General features: G+C 44.4%; 1 protein-coding gene across 5 annotated transcripts in view; it reads right to left on the bottom strand.

Moving 5' to 3' along the window:
• The window catches only part of CHL1 (cell adhesion molecule L1 like), a 109,295-nt gene extending 96,125 nt beyond the window's left edge, over positions 1 to 13,170 (bottom strand). For 3 of the 5 annotated variants that reach the window (XM_021409591.1, XM_021409601.1, XM_021409602.1), the window contains exon 1: positions 12,835 to 12,927. The gene's annotated coding sequence lies outside the window, so the exon portion shown is untranslated. Of the gene's footprint in view, positions 1 to 12,834; positions 12,928 to 12,989 lie in introns of those variants that run through there. The other 2 variants (XM_021409593.1, XM_021409599.1) reach the window with 2 other exon arrangements.

The following is a 13,440-nucleotide window of genomic DNA, read 5'->3' as shown; positions in this document are numbered from 1 at the left end:
AAGTTTTTGCAGCCAAATACAAGGAAGATGCGATCTGCAGGGAGGAACCCCCAAATAAAAGTGATACCCCAAAACAGAGGAAAACTGAATCACTTCTCCATAACTGCAGAGAGACGTGGACTTGAAATATGAGAACAAGAAATCACTGGTAGATTAGCTTTCTGGCACTTCCCATATGCCTGCACACGACAAAGATACGAACTAATAGCTGTATATTCATACCTGTGTTCATTCAAACACATTGTAGGTGGGTAATTTCAGATTTCATAATTCATGTCTCCGGAATGAAACTATAGCCTGGTACCTTCCATATTGAGCTTCTTCGTTTCTGTTTGTTTTCCTTCCAGCCTCATCAGATGCTGCCAGTACTCCGACTACTTTCCAGGAAGATAAATAATATCATGTTCAAAAGCCCAAGGCAAGTTATTGCCTATTACACAAAACAGTTTGGAAAAATACATATGCTGTGAAGAACTACTGCCTCCCAAACTCATTTCGTTTTCCAAGAACTGCCATGCTCTTTAAGTAAATCCATGCAAAACCACACCTAAATGGCAATCAATTTAAGTCATATATCTTTATTGTGTCTCTATACACGTATCATCTTCACACTTTGTCCACTCAGAGGGCAATACCCAAGTAAAGGGACAGGACACTTGCAAGGGAACTGTGAGGAACCTTGCAGGAGGCAAGAATCATCAACCCATGGAGACATGAATTGCTCCTATATTTAGAAACAGCCTGTGACCTAACACATGACTTTCCCAAAACGATAATAGATTTCTTTCATTTTATTTTACAGAAGATAAATTCAACAAATAGCCCCTGGCCTATGGAAGCCTGAAAAAGAATTTTCTATTTCTATTGGATTATTTTATTTAAAAAAAAAAAAAGAGAAAGAGAGAGAAAGAAAGAAAAAACCTTCAATATAAAGCGTCTCCTCAACAGACCAACGTGGTCAATATGCAACTGAGACAGGAAGTTGTGTACAGAATGCATTAGAAAGGACTAAAAATAAGTATGGTGCAAAATTAGCAATTCAGATGTATTGCTAATGTATTCTTATCTTTGACACTAACTATAAGTGCATTGAGAGGACATTAAAGAAATTATAGAAAAGACCAAATGGGTCAAAAATAAAGAAAATATTAAAGAGCTCCTTAAGAAAGGAATTGGCAGTATTTAACGTACAGATGAAGTATTTCAAGGAATGAATATGACAGGCATATATAGGTATACACGACAACAAGTGAAACAAGGTCAAATGGTTGCTTTAATTATCACATTGGAATTAAGAGACAGCAAATTTAAAGTGGGAAAGAAAATCATAATAAGTAATGGCCTGTGAACTCCCTGACAAAATATTACTGATACAAAGGGCATCGTGGTTAGGAAAGTGATTACATGTTGAAAGCGTTAATAATACTTTCACAAGGCAGGATAAGAATTTAAGGGCTATTGATCTCGTGTTTTGGGATGGAAGCCAAACACTAAGTGCTTGGTAAGAGGAAAGCAGTTTTTTCAGGGTTGTGCTGTTCCTTAATTGTTATAATGAGAGTTTACAGGAGGGGGGTAGGAAAGCTGTTTTTTTTTTTGGTTGGTTGGTTGGCTTCTGTGGGGTTTTTTCCCCCCTTTTTTCTTCAGGATGTTGAGTCATCTAGTATTAGTTACTCACAAAGATTGGTTTCTAAGTTAATTGGATCTTTAATCGGATTGAATAGGGTAATTCCTACCTCTCTGTGTTCCTAATGGATGTCACAATGTCATGAGTTAAACACTGAAGTGCCGCTCTGATTTGAGAGCAGCTTCTAGGGAATCCTTAGGCAAAGACAATTATTCAGATGTCCATTTGAGAAAGAAAACGGTTGTCAAGGTCAATAGATTTCCAACAGTATTTTGGAATAATTACTGCCCTGTTAGTCGATTATTACAGGTAGCGAGAACATTCTTGCATGATATTTTTCTCCAAAGAAAACAGTTTCTTACAATTTAATCACCCTGCTCGTTTCAAGGAGAATATTACCATAATAAGCCCAGGTTTTAGCAAAGTGCAGAAAATGCCCACATTCTGACCCAGAAGTAAGAAAACCACTATTCAATATTGCTGGCAATGGGAAATGTTCATGGCCACAGGAGGCAGGAACTGTTGACCGATGCGGAGCTGCAGGTAATTCAGCACCTTAATTGGTCACAAAGAGTTTATGTTTCTTTTAAACATTGTGGAGGAAACATGCTGCTAATTTCCATTGAAAAGATCCTGGAATAGCTACTCTTATCAAATCCAGAAGCAATATAGGAAATATTGCTAAACAAAGGTAATCACTTTGCAATGAACTTGTGAAAATAAAACAAAACCAAACCAACAAATAAATAAACTATCTTACACAAGTCATTTCTCACCGCAAAAGAAGCACAAACTCAACTGGACATAAGACAGCACTTCTCAGCTTTACGGGAAAAGTTATTTTCTGTCCTGGCTAAAGAGCTCCCACAATAGCAAAGTGATGTACAACCCTTACAGCACACGTTCCACTTCCATTACAACTGCAGATCCAGAGACAAAAACCAGATTTGAGCAGCAATTATGCGTATCTTCAGTTGACTATTTCACTTTCTCATAGAAGAATCACAACGTGGCATTTAAGTTAATGATTACCCGGTTATCAGGCGCTGTGAACACCTGAAACAAAGCATGTTTCCCTGGAAAAAAGACAACACTGATATGGCAAAACTATTTCAGGAGGACAAATACATACAAAGATACTACGCATCCAAAATAGCTGAGACCAGTAGGTTTCCTTGCTGGATTTCCTAAGTTTCTTTTAATGGTACAAAAGCACGGCTCTCTCAACATTTCTGTGTCTCACATTTGAGTCAATAAAGTGAAGGGCACCCGAGACCACAGTGACAGCTTGCTGCTGATAAGGAGAAGCCCAGACAATCCATGACATGCCCTTCACTCCTGGGGAACGTGCCATGGCTCTCGGGGTGGAAATAGCCCTCGGCCCCATCACATCTAAGCGAAGCTGATTGCGCTGTCTGCTTGTGGAGCGGCAGAACAGAGAGCCCGCGGTGCCAAACGCCCAAATGGCAAATTGGAGGCTTCTCCATCATCATTAACAAAGCAGAGAATCCAAATTTGCTGTTTTGACTATGTAACAGATGACTCCAGCGCTGCCAACACTCAAGGTGTTTCAGTGCCAAAACTCACTTTGCTGAGACATATGCTCTCAAATTCAGAAAAAAGCGCTCGCTCTCTCTCCAAACCAAATTCCTTTCCTAGATTCTGTTTCTCCTTTTCATGCTTTCCATATATGCTCTTCCTTTTTTTTTTTTTTTAAACCTTCTTCCTATGACTGACTTTTGAAAGCTCACAGAATTTAAGGCACTTGAACCCTTCTGTACTTATCCCTGTTGCCTGCAAATTCTATCCTGTAACTTGCGTTTGACTGACCCTATCACACAAGATATCCAGCCTCAATCTGAACACACCATTATGCATTCCAGTGCTTAATCACAGATAAAAAAAAATCTGTGTTTAATGTCCAGTTTGACATTGTCTGGCTCCAGCTTTCAGCTATTGGTTCTTATTATTCTTTTCTCTTCTTGATTAAAAAGCTGGGTATGCTTTCCCCATGAAAATACTTGTCCCTATAATCAAGTCCCTTCTCAATCCTCTTTTTGATGAGCTAAGCAGATTAAGCTCTCTAAACCTCGCACTGAGGGGAATTTTCTCCACTTTTCAAATCAATACTGCGGTTATTTTCTTGACTTTTCAGTTTTGCAAACTTTTTTAAACTGCTGCCACCAGAACTGGCCACAACCTCCCATTCTCTCAGATAAAAACCACACCTGCAAGCACTGATCCTATTCAAAAGGTCCTTCAACCACAGCAGCCCATTGGGAAGACATCAGCCTGTCTTTGCCTGCTTTGCCCCTTCCCCATCCTTTCGGGATGACTCCCCTGACAAATACATCCCTCAGTGAGTTCATTAAGGCTAATGCTCCCAGAAGGATGGGAGGAAGAGGTCTGTTCCATATAACTCCTTATTTTCACACTACCAGTTCTGCCTCATCCACAACTTTGGCACTGGTCATTAAATTTCCATGTCCAGACTGTTGATGCAGACGTTAAGCAGTTTTCAGGACTCATTCTAGTGAAGCTGCACTAAAAGCACATGTTTCGAAAAAGAATCCTCATGGACAGATATTTTTTCAACCTTGTTGGGCAAATCTTAATTCATCAAGAAGAGCTTTTCTAGCACTACATACTTATTTTTTTTTCTTTTAAACTAAAATATTGGGAGATACCAAACCTAACACCTAGAGAACTCTGCCACAGAGCTGCTTCATTACCTCTACCTAGCAATCACATAACCTCACCAGGAACGGGCTCCCTTTACTGAAAGCTCCAGTGACTGATCTTAATTCTCCTGTCCAACTCCATGTTGATTCAGTCCTTTATCAACTTTACCTCTATTCTTCTGGCATTGATGCCAAATGCTCCAGAAAACCGTATCCCTCCTCATTCTGCATTCTCCCTCTGCACCCATACTTCTCCAGCGTTCCTGCAGCACAAGAAGCCAACACTAGAGAACAGGAGGTCTCCCCAGCTCATACATGCAGTTCTTAGACAAGCAGAATTACTGCCTGCTGACTTGGAAGTGTTGAACCCCAGCGAAAGCTGTCCACAATCCTTCTCACTTTACTAACAGAGCCAAAAATATTTCAGCATCCTTGTATGACACATCAGTACCTTTTCCAAAGACATTAAGAAAGACCTTCTGATGGATATGCCATCCCTTTAATCCATTGCACCTCTCCTACCATCACTTCCATCCCCTCGCATCAATTACTCTCCTTAATTTTACCAGGGATGCCCATTTCATCACCCCACAGCATCCCCCCTAGTCCCTGCTCCAGAGGCACACTGAGTACCAGGCAGTAAGCGAAGCTCAGCCCAGCACTCAGTGATCCTAAGTGGACTGGACACGTCCTGTCTCCAAGGTGCGCTGCAAATTGCTGGATTAGTGCAACCCCAAAGCAGTGAAGCATTTGGAATATAAGCTGTCGTACATTATTTACCTGTAGCAAAGTTACAGTTCAATTACTGAGGTAATATCTCATTCAGGCAGAGGAAAAAAAAAAAAAAAAGAATGCAAATGAGTGAATTCAAATTCATTTCATTTAAAGGTCTAAGATTTTTTAAGGGCCAATTCCCTCTCTGGGGACATTTGGATTCAGGGATTATAAGAAACATAAAACTATAAATGGTTAAATGGATTGCCATTGCCTGAGCTTCAAAGCTTTGCATACGTTACTCTTTTCAGGGAGTGCATTATATAAATAACACTGCAAAATATACCGCTCCTTTCTATAGCAGCACTATGTAAGGATAAAAAATTTGGTCAAACCATGACCCATTACAAGGAGCTTTGTGCACAGACAAGCTTAGCATACATTTTGGAGGATGATAGTAGAAGAGGTTTGTACAGAGAATACTGCTTGTCTGCTGAATACAAAGATTACCCCAGGTTTTTTTCCTCATTTTGTGATACACGCGATAAGATTTGTTTGCTGCCCGTTGTTTTACTTACAAACACTGTAACATATTTCTTATGCACCAAGGATGATTATTTTCATCTCGCTCTGCTGTGGAATTAGGTGAGGTTTCACTGCACAGAGCTGCCTGTCAGCAGGAAGGGCTCACAATGACGATGTGCTGCACTGGCAGGGTAATTAGGCACACCGCTCAGAGAGGCAGGACCTGCACACGTGGAAGTAAATTGGAGAAACTTCCTTTTATCAGGGGCTGCACAACCAGGTGGGCTGTGCTCCTTTTGGTGCCGCCACATCTACTGCGCTTTCCCTTTATTACAGCACTGGGCTCTATGGAACTCAGTTCTCAGCAATTACCTCTGTGTGCTTCTCAGCAGGTCGGCACCGTTTGGGCAGGAATTAGCCAAAAAGCACCTGCCAGCAGGGCAAAATCACCAGTTGAGTGCCACAGAGACACAAACAGCAGGGATGCTGCAACCCAACACGAGTAAAAATCCCAGATTTAGGTGAAAGCCTCGTTCCATCAATAATGGAGAGGTGCATTTGTCATGAAGGTAGTCAATTCCAAGCAAGTAGCACGTATTTCAATGGCAGCCCTGCACATGGAATGCAGTAGGTATCCCTCTGCTTTGTATGGCTGAGGCAGTCCTTTAATCACAACTACTCCGTAGCTTACAGCACAACACGTGTAGTTTGCATGACTCAAGAAACAGGAATATTCATTGCTGTCTCGCCCTGTTTTGTCCCCAGTCAAAGTACGAGACAAGAACGTGCCACTCGATAGGAGATGCTGCACAGAAGTTTGTCACACGCTTATTTGCCCACGCACACAGCCTGACCGCATCCTGCAGGAGCCCAGATGGTGGGAGCCAGCGTAACTCAATCAGCCAGCCCAACCACTGCCGTTTGTATCAGTCACGGATCTGAGCCATTACGCCCATTTCTCCAACTGGTTAGGCTGTAAATTAGATTTTCATCACTCCTGGGACAAAAACCTGACTCTGCGGAGGTCAGAGCGAGTTTGACCATCTATTTCAGCGGCGCCATGACTTCACCACTGGTTTCTGTGTGCAATATTAATCCCTAAAGTCACACCAGCGTAGCAGGGTTATTATTTCCTAAGAAAAATAAAATAAAATCTTCCACTGGTACAAATACCAATTGCTCAGTTAGTAATGACAGACAGATAATGATGGGTGAGGGACTGATTTTGTAGGTATTTCAAGATCTACAGATCATCCCTTATTATTGATTCTCTAATTTCAGTAAATTTAAAAAAAAAAACACAAAAAACACCTGTGTATAAACAAAAGCCATTGAGTTGATCACTACTGTCAGCTGAAAGCATTGCTGTGCTATTTTCCAAGGAAAAAAAAAAATTCTGCCCTGGAAAAACAATTTTATTTTTCCTATACGTAGAGCAATCTTTCACCAAGACTAATTTTATTTCAAACACTGGGGCTTGCACAACAGCACCAGCCATTATTTACCAAATGCTGTTGTAGGTTTCCATGGGTTTTAATACACAGGGCAGAACAGACTGATGCGTTTTTCATATATCCCGTGAAGCTGCACTGATGCTCCCCTTACAGGCAGCCCTCTCCTGTCCTGCTCAGCATCCGCAGCCACCAGCCAAGTGCTGGGGCCAACACAACTTGGCTGTGGCACATGGCAGAAAGCTGGCAAAGAAAATGCAGACTGAAAGATGGATTTGTCCAGTTTTCCTTTTTCCTCTTAGAAGGCTACTACTTAAAAAATTGATTTCATCTGGAATGCCGGCCTGAAAAGTGACCACCAGCCTTTCACGTCACCTCCACAGGATCCCATTAAATGGAGGCAATCAAAAAAGACATTTTTAAAAGCAGCGAAGCCATCTTACTGACCAAGCTATACTAAAGGGCGAGAGGACACACTCAAATCTTCAGACATGCTTCTTTGAAAATGCAATCTTGTGCTGTTACTTCTTGATAATAGCTAAAACTTCCCTTCAAGAGGACAGATCCCACCATTACAGATGCCCTTCACTCAGGTTCATCCCATCTATAAAGCTCCAGCTGTGCCCACCCCTAGATAACCCACCAGGCTGAAGATGCAGCACATCTGCAAAGCCATACACAGAGGACCAAGGGCAAGTCTCACTGCTACTGCACATGCAGCACAAAAAGGTTCCCCATCCCCTGTGTCCAGAGTGTAGTATAAGGAGGACATAGAACTATCTGTGTCCAAAGGAGGGCTGCAAAGATGGGGAAAGGGTCTGGAGGGTAAGATGTGTGAGGAGAGGCTAAGGCCACTGGGTTTGTTCGGCCCAGGGAAGTGGAAAAGAGAGAGCTAGCAATGGTCAAAAGAAATTATGAATACTTAAAAAGCCTAATGGAGAAAGTAACATAAATCTTGTCCTTCTTAAATAGAACAGGTGCTGAAGCTCACACTCACAGCTGAGCTACTGCTAGTTGCTGAAACAATATTATAAATACTAATTTTTATGATAAACTGTTTTCCATCTGCACTTTGTGGAGTTTCATACATCCAGGTGTAATGAAGGAAGAAGGAAACATCTGCTAAGAGGAACGCTGCAACCTCAGAAAACAGCAGATCGCACCGGCTGCATGATCAGCACAGTGCATTCCATACAGGGTGCTGAGATCTGCCAACAGTATAAAACCAAGGCACCCAGCATCCCAAATATCTCTGCCTGCCCTTACCTGTTTATGAAGCACAGGCAATCACTAATCAACACTTGGGTATGCAAATGCACATACAGAAATCAATGTATAAGACAGATACAAGGACATTAACTCAGAGAAAAAGCAACGGACAAAAAAAGCAACTTGAGTTTTGGGCATTCAATTTGCCACAAAACAAAACAATGTACCTACGTCTGGACCAAAAGCCTAACACCACAAGTAACAACATGAAATCTTAGAAAGACTCATACATGACATCTTCAGATATGTGAAAGTATCTTCTCTAGCTAAAAGCATGCCCAAAAACATGCTAATAAACTTCTAGTAACTGGGCCTAATACTAATTCTTCAATAAAGTACACGTAAGTGTTTTCCTTCTGGCATTCACCACTTTTCCTGGAGATGACAACCTGTTACCCACTGGCCCTTGATGAGTTTGATGTATCCCTCTATATTGCATGGACATCTGTGGAGCATGGAATCTACTCCACAACTGAAAATAAGAGAAACAGAGAAATACATGCCAGCTTACTCAGCAAAGAAATCTAATATTTTTCTCACCCTCTTCACCACCACCATAGATCTGTTTCCCGCAAAGTAAGAAAATTCATACATATTCACAGATCTCCAGCCCTTGTGATGCTTATTTCTTACTGGAACATTTATTTCTTGCTGTGGAAGGTAATAAATAGCCAGCTTGTTCTAAAGGATTCAGATTAACTCATTCCCCAGGAATCCAGAGGGACACATGGGAGCAAGACGAACACAAGACCCAGCCTAGAAGTACACAGATTATGAACGATAACAATCTTAGCCGAGCCCTACTGGCAAATGATGAATTGAGTTTTGGTTCACTGTGGTCCAAACACAGCAGCAGTTACTATACGCACTGCTATACATCCCCCTCCAGGCCAGCAAGCCAGTAAATCATGCAGGACCCAAGGTCTTTATCGAGCAAAGAAGAAAAATCCCTGGATTCCTTTTTCTCACCAAAAGGGAGGAAGAAATCTTTCAGAATGCCAACGAGAAAAATAAATGCCATGACAGCCCGCAATTCTCCTAGCCCTGGAATACTTTTTCTTAGTTACCACTTTGATGGAAGAGGACGTGTCTATATTAGCAAGCAGCGGAGCTCAACAGAGCAGGCAAATAGAGCAAAACCATGCTGAGAAGCCCAAATCCACTCGCTCACAGTGCAAAGGCTTTGCTCTAGCTGTAGTCAGGAGGCCACAAATGAAAAGCCCATCAGTAGGCGGCCCGCACAAAGTAAACTGAACCAGATGCTCTGACTTTGATTCACCTAGAAGGAATCTGGTTGGTGCAGTCTCCCTGTAATGCCAAACAAAGGGCAGCAAGTGGGGATGGGACAGCTGGAAGGCTCCCCCCTCCAAGATGCACTCCACAACTAAGATGCTAGTGTCATGGGACCCAAAGGTACCAATAAACACTGAAATAAAAGCAGGATTCAGCATATATCAACTGTGTGGAGGTTGACAGAAGATAGGTAAAGCCAGTATTGGTATGCTGGGTGTATATGACCGCAATAATTTTATCTTCCTTCCGCCCTTTGCGTACTACATCTGTTATTTCCTCGCACAAAACAAGATAAGCAACCAATTTCTTCTGCAAGGACAACCTGGCAGACATCTCCAGACGCACGGGGCTGCAGGACGTGCCAGGCTGCCCCGACACCACTCAGACAACGACCAGACCCCATGCTCCATGTTGCGTTTCATTTCCTCATAATGCAGCGCGGTGTGACTCCACAAGACCTTGCAGGATCTCACATCTCAAGACAGCATGACAGGAACGGTTCAAAAAGCATTTGGTAGAGGAGCGTCTTTGTTAGACTCGCTTCTCCCACTAGAGAATTTTTTCCCCCCCCCCGAACAGAGGTCTGACTGAGAAAGGACAATTGAAACTTGTTATAAAACACTGAGCACATTAACACTAGAATATGGTTTACAAGTAAGATTTCTGCTCTTTTTTTCATACCCATGCTGCTGGCCAGGCTCGGCACTGATGCATCATTTTTAATTATACATAATCTGAGGCTGTTATAAGGTCAGCTTTGTGCTGGCAGGAAAAAAAGAAAAAAAAAAATCTTTAACAAAACAGAATTTCTACTTTGCTGGACAAATATACCAAAAGAAATTGTGGCATCTTGGCGAGTTGCTAAGCAACCAGCAGCTCCAGTGTCACTTGTTTGGGATCAATTCAAGTCATTCATCAGGCGCCGCAGCGCCAGCGAAGGAATTCCAACAAATGTGCGCCTTGGGAAAGCCACGGGGACTTCCTGCCGCACAATGACACTTTCTTTCTCCGAAGATAAACTTTGTAGATGTTCTTTTGATCTGTGTGATATGTTAATTCATTATTCTTAACATACTGCTAATGGGAAAAGCTATAATTAACTAACTGCAGCATTGTAAAGCATGCAAGATAAACTGTACTAATTAGTAGTGTTTAAAGTAGTCCCTGTCCTCTCCCACTGGGGAAACTGGAGGATCCTTCCTCATCTCAGCTGCCACTGTCCACATCATTTCACATCTTGCACATCTACCTGCCTTCCTTTTTCCCTTCAAACAACTGATAAAGTCTATTTTTATTTGGCAAACAAGATGGCTCCAATCCAAGCCACCCGCGGTCAACATAAATGTCGTGAATAATATGGTCCTTCATTTAAAGGAAGGCTTATCTACTGCACTTCTTGAGGTAGAGAAATGCAGTATTATGCTTTGATTCGCTGTGTTTAATTAATGAAGCAACACATACTAAATGTCCATAGTAATTACATTCATTTACACTGAGAATGAGTTAAATGTCATGAAGACGTATAAAGACGTATATAAGTGAAGAACAGCCTCTTTCTTTCGGCCTCACATTCAGAATTCATTCTATCCCTCTTTTGATAAAGACAAGAATAAATAGCCCCATTTTAGAGAAGGAATTGCTTTCAAAGCTGAGTGTTACTTAGGGCAAAACTTCTGCAACTCCCGGATTGCTGCACACTGTTTGACTAAAGACATTTAACGATACTTTGGTGCATACCATACCATACTCCTGAAGGAACCTACAAGCCTCGGTACGTTATCATTTGCATCTCGTGTCTGTGTAATGTGGCTTGGTCTTGTGCTCTTCTGTAAGCCAACCTCTGCCGCCAGCAGGGCCATGGCCTAAGGACCATGCAAAGCGGCTAGCAAGAGCCTCGTATTTTCTTACAGACATTGGGAGAGGGTTTGTTTGTTTTGCAAGACAAAGGAAACCCACTGCTTTGAAGCAACAGCAAAGTATTAACACAGCAGCAGTCACACACGGATACCTCACACCAGTGAGCGCCTCACGGGAAGCAGTGGGTGAAGCACCACGTGCCCAGCTCCAACAGAGCAACGCTGCTTCCATTCACATATGGCAATAAAAGAATAAATCACACACATCTTCAGGTGCAGGCTTTTCCCCCCCATCTCCTTTTCTCGGATGTGTAACTACATCATAATATTTTTCTGTTTGTTGTGTACGGATTAGTATTTGTGAGAGCTGCACAACATGTGTTTAACTCCGTCACATCAAATAAACCCCTGACAGTCACACAAAAATACTACCTGCCAAGTCGCACTGAAATTCACAAAAACGTGTTTCAAGCGAAACTGTTCCCACCCAGTGCTGAGAATAAAAACGCTTTCTGTCAGTTCAGTTACGGTTGAACATCCGAGTGTCACCCAACACACTGCAGCTTAACTCCTCTCAACCCCAAAATACGAAGAGTAACGTCAGCCGTGAGAGTGACGGCTGTTTCCCCTCGCTGCACCCGACTGCTGGAAGACGTGCAGAAGGCAGCACCTCCCTGCATGATGAAAACCCGAACCTTGCTGAGACCCCGATGCTCCGAGCGCAGCGCAACAAGAAACGACTCCGACTCCTTGCACATAACTGCAGAGCGCACAGCACCCCCAGGTTCGGGGCGTCTTGCAGCTCTACGGCAGTCACACCACTTCCCCTGAGGAGGGGGAAAAAAAAAAAAGAGCCACACACACCTGAAGACATCAGCAATTATTCAGGTACCGCAGGAAAAAAAAAAAATCAAATACTCTCCAAAATAATTAGGGGAAAATAAAACATATCATAAGGACAATAAACCAAACAACTGTTTGTCACGGATCAGCGGCATCCGGGCTCGCAAACTTGAACCCCCCTAACCCAGCACGGGAGCGAGGAGCGGCATCCCCCCGCCCAGCCCAGCCCAGCCCGCTGCCACCACGCGTCGCCCCGCTCCCCCCGGAGCCCCGCATCCCGCCCCGCACCCGCCGCAAACTTTCCCGGGGCAGCGGCCGCTCGGCACGGAGCCGCCCGCGGGCAGGGCAGCGCTGGGGAACCGCGGGCACCTGCCGGCTCCTCCGCACCGCCGAGCCCGGCGCGCTTCCTCGTCGCCTCCCAGGGCGGAGCGCTCGGGAGCGGCTACGTTACGGGGAGAAGGAGAAAGATGAACGTGAAATTCAAAGGGGTTGCGGGGGAAAAGCAAAGCAAGACACTCGTTCCCAGGGCACCCCCCGAAGCCCTGAGCTGGACCCCCACGCACACCCCCCGCCGTTACCTTAGGCAGAGGAGACGGCAGCCGGTCCTGCAGCAGCAGCTCCGCAGCCCCGTCCCGGCTCTCCAAATTAATCGCTCCACCCCCACCAAAAAAAAAAAAAAAAAAAAAAAAAAAAAAAAAAAAAAAAAAAAGCCCAACCCAGCCCCGCTACACACCCACGAGAAGGAAGAGGGGTCCCTCCGTGACTGGCATCACTATCTCCTCCGGCAGCGCTTGCAGGGAGCCATGGCAACGAGCCCCTGCACCTTCCCAAACCTCCGCCCGCCTTCCCCGGGGGGGGCCGCGCCGGTCCCAGCCCCTTCCCCTTCCTCGGCCTCGGCCCCCACCTGCCGGATCCCACGGAGCCTCCGCCCCGCCGCGCTCCCCCGGCGGCACCTGAGGCTGGGAGGGACGGAAGGAAGGAGGGAGCGCAGCCCCGGGCCGCCCCCCGCACCCCTCCGCCCGCCCCCAGCCCCCGGCTGATGCGTGGCAGGAGGAGTGAGACGAGGAGGGTTTGGGGTGACTGCCCCGCGGTACTCGTATGGCGGGGGGCTCCGACACGGGCACGGTGCGGCCCCAAAGCCGCTTTCCCTTCTCTCGGAGTGCACAAGTGTCATTTCTTTTCAG

The sequence above is a fragment of the Numida meleagris genome, chromosome 11, assembly GCF_002078875.1.
Source record: "Numida meleagris isolate 19003 breed g44 Domestic line chromosome 11, NumMel1.0, whole genome shotgun sequence".
Taxonomy (NCBI): Eukaryota; Metazoa; Chordata; class Aves; order Galliformes; family Numididae; genus Numida; species Numida meleagris.
This window is presented reverse-complemented; position numbering and strand designations above follow the sequence as displayed.